Here is a 4,111-nt window from a genome sequence, read left to right as displayed (position 1 = left end):
AAAACCAGCTGGAGTAGCTATTCTTACATCAGATAAAATAGATTTCAAATCAGTAACAGTAAAAAATTACAAAGATGGTCATTATATAATGGTAAAGGGAGCAATTCAACAAGAAGATATAATAATCTTAAATATATATACACCTAACACAGAAGCTACCAGATTGATAAAACAAATTCTACTACATCTAAGCAAAGAAATTAATAGCAACGTCATAATGGTTGGGTACAACACTCCACTGACAGAACTGGATAGATCATTGAAACAGAAGATCAATAAAGAAACACCAGATGTAAACTGGACTCTAGAACACAGGGACCTAACAGACATTTACAGAACATTCTACTCCCAAACTTCAGAAAATACATTCTTCTCATCAGCACATGAGACACTTTCTAAGATAGATCACATGTTAGACTACAAAACAAGTCTCGACAAATTTTTAAAAAATGTGAAATCATACCACGTATCTTCTCAAACCACAGTGGAATAAAACTAGCAAGATGAACTCTTAAAACTACATAAATACATGGAAATTAAACAACCTGTTGCCAAACAATCTTTGGATCAATGATGATCTCAAGATGGAAATCAAAAGATTTTTTAATTGAATGACAAACATGACACAAGCTTCCCAAATCTATGGGATACGGAAAAAGCAGTGCTAAGAGGGAAGTTCATAGCCTTAAATGCCTACATCAAAAAGACAGAAAAATGACAAATTAAAAACCTAACATCACAATGCAAGGAACTATAAAAAGAAGAACAAATCAAACCCAAACCTAAGAGAAGAAAAGAAATAACAAAGCTTAAAGCAAAACTAAATGAAATGGAAACGAAAAAAGCAATACAAAGGATCAACAACAGTTTAAGTTGGTTCTTTGAAAAGATAAACAAAATTAATAGACCATTCACTGGATTAACCAGAAATAGAACAGAAAGGACTCAAATAAGCTCAATCAAAAATTAAAAAGAAGACATTACACTGACATCACAGATACACAAAATATCATCCATGACTACTATTAAAACCTCTATGCACACAAACTAGAAAATCTAGAGGTAATGGATAATTTTTTTGGAACACACAATCTCCTAACTTGAATGAGGAAGAAACAGAAATCCTAAATAGACCAGTAACAAGTAGCAAGACTGAAACAGTAATAAAAAATCTCCCAACAAAAAAACAAGTTCTAGATCAAATTCACAGCTGAATTCTACCAGATTTACAAAGAACTGACACCTATCCGACAGAAATTGTCGGATTAAGAAGGAGGGGATCCTCCCCAGCTCATTCTATGAAGCCAGTGTCAACCTGATACCAAAGCCAGGAAAGGACACAGCAAGAAAATTACAGACCAATAGCCACATGAATGTAGGCACAAAGATCCTCAACAAAATACTAGCAAACTGAATTCAATAACACATCAAAATGATAATTCACCATGATCAAGTGGAATTCATCCCAGGCATACAAGAATGATTCAACATATGCAAATTAATAAAAGTGATTCACCACATAAACAGAATTAAAAAATAAAGCCGTATGATCATCTCAAAAGTTCCAGAAAAAGCACTCAATAAAATCCAGCACCTCTTCATGATAAAAACCCTCAAAAAACTAGGCATAGAGCCATAGACCAATGGTACAGAATAGAGAACCCAGAAATGAAGTCATATAGGTACAATGAACTGATGTTTGACAAAGCAGATAAAAATATACACTGGGTAAAGGATTCCCTATTCAATGAATGGTGCTGAGAAAACTGGAAAGTCACATGCAGAAGAATGAAACTGGGTCCCTATTTTTCACTGTATATAAAAATTAACTCATGATGAATTAAAGTATTAAATGTAAGACCTGAAACCACAAAATTCTGGAAGAAAACATAGGAAAAACTCTTCGGGATCATGACCTAGGCAAAGAATTTGTGCCTAAGACCCTAAAACAAACAACAAAAATAAATGAATAGGACTTAATTAACCTTAAAAATTTCTGCGCAGCAAAGGCAATCAACAGAGTAAATAGATAGCCTATAGAATGGGAGAAAATATCCCCAAACTATACAACTGAAAAAGGGCTAATATCCAAAATCTACAAAGAACTCAAACAAATCAGCAAGAATAAAAACAAATAACCCCATTAAAAAATGGGTGAAAGACATGAACAGTTTTTTTTTCAAAAGAAGATAGACAAATAGCTAATAAACATGAATAAGTACTAGAGATTACTAATCATCAGGGAAATGCAAATTAACAGCACAACGAGATACCACCTTAACCCATCAGAGTCGCCATTATTAAAAAGTCAAAAAACAATAGATGTTGGTGCAGATGTGATGAAAAAGGAATGCTTATTGGTGGAAATGTAAACTACTGGTACGACCTCTGTGGAAAATATTGTGGAGATTCTTCAAACAGCTCAAAGTAGACCTACTATTCTATGCATTAATACCACTACTGGGTGTCTACCCAAAGGAAAAGAAGTCATTATATCAAAAAGACATCTGCACCCAAATGTTTATCACAGCATAATTCACAATTGTGAAGATACGGAATCAACCTAAGCACCCATCAGCTGATAAGTAGATGAAGAAAATGTGGTGTATATGTATATATACACCATGGAGTACTATTCAGCCATAGAAAGGAATGAAATAATGTCTTTTGCTGCAGCTTGGATGGAACTGGAGATCATTAACCTAAGTGAAGTATCTCAAGAATGGAAAAACAAATACCACATGTTCTCACTTAAAAGTGGGAGCTAAACAAAGGATATATATAGTCATAAAGTGATGTAACGGATACTGGAAACTAAGAGGGGTGGGGGGGCTGAGGGATAAAAATCTGCCTGTCTGTTAAAATGTACACTATTCTGGTGATGGGTACACTGAAAGCCCAGACTTTAGCATGATACAATTCATCCATGTAACAAAAAATGCTTGTACCCTCTAAATCTATTGAAATTAAATAAATGAATTAATTAACTAAAAACGGTTTTTATTTTCTCAACATTAGTAATCATAAAGAGGCTAAAGGAAGAAAATAATTCAGAAGTAGTGGTGATTAAAATTACCATCAAGTGTATTGGCAAGCTCTGAGCAAAAAATACACCTCTGATTTTGGCTGTCTGTTCACAGTTCAGCCAGACAGTGGCACTTGTCATGGAGCTAGTGATCATGTACAGCAGTGTTCCCCAACCTTTTTGACACCAGGGACCGGTTTCATAGAAGATAATTTTTCACGGACAGGGTGTTGGGGGAAGGTGGAGTTCTGCAACCCAGTTCCTAACAGGCCACGAACTAGTACTGGTCCCTGGCCTGGGGGTTGGGGACTGCAGATTGATAGGACATATCATACCCATACTTAGACATCCCAACTGGAGGAATTAGGAAAATCACTTCTAAGCATGTTTGTGCTATACAATGAAAGTTTGGATTAGGTAGCCTGTAAAACAGCATGATGTTAAGATTCTTATATCTGACACTATCTTGAGGGGTGGGGGTAGGGGAAAGTTAGTTTATATACCAATAGTTTTTTGCATTATACTATTTTTAAAAACATGTTTATTTGATCTTCCTGGTTGTGTATATCATAAATGAATGGGTGTTTAGTATAAAACTTGATCTCCCTTATATAAACTATGGAGGCACATACAAGGTTTGAATGTATTTAGCTGAGAGAGAATGTTTAACTATTTGAATTTTACTTCCTATTTGTTTAGATGCTTTGATCCCTGAATTAAACTATGATTTTTCCAAGAAATTTTTTTTTGTTTTTAAAGTCCCACCACTGCTCTTCTTGGGGATAAAGTAATTCCCTCTATAAGCTTACTTCTCCTGAACTCAACTATGAATTAGCTAATATTTACCATGTGCAAAGTACTAAGCTGAGCAATGCAGAAAATAAAATAAGAGTAAAGGAGTAAATGAAAATAACTATAATAAAGTAGAATATCACACTAGAGACATTCTAAAGTGGAATAATAACATTAGTTCTGGATACTGAATTGCACCATGGGATAGATTTGAGGATAGCTTCTAGTAAAAAGTCACTTATATACCTACATATACATGCAGTTTTAATCTTTTATAATACATATGTATATATT

Source organism: Propithecus coquereli, unplaced genomic scaffold (genome assembly GCF_000956105.1).
Source record: "Propithecus coquereli isolate 6110/MARCELLA unplaced genomic scaffold, Pcoq_1.0 Scaffold170, whole genome shotgun sequence".
In the NCBI taxonomy this organism is placed as follows: Eukaryota; Metazoa; Chordata; class Mammalia; order Primates; family Indriidae; genus Propithecus; species Propithecus coquereli.
The sequence above is the reverse complement of the archived record's forward strand: the minus strand, read 5'-3'. Positions refer to the sequence as shown.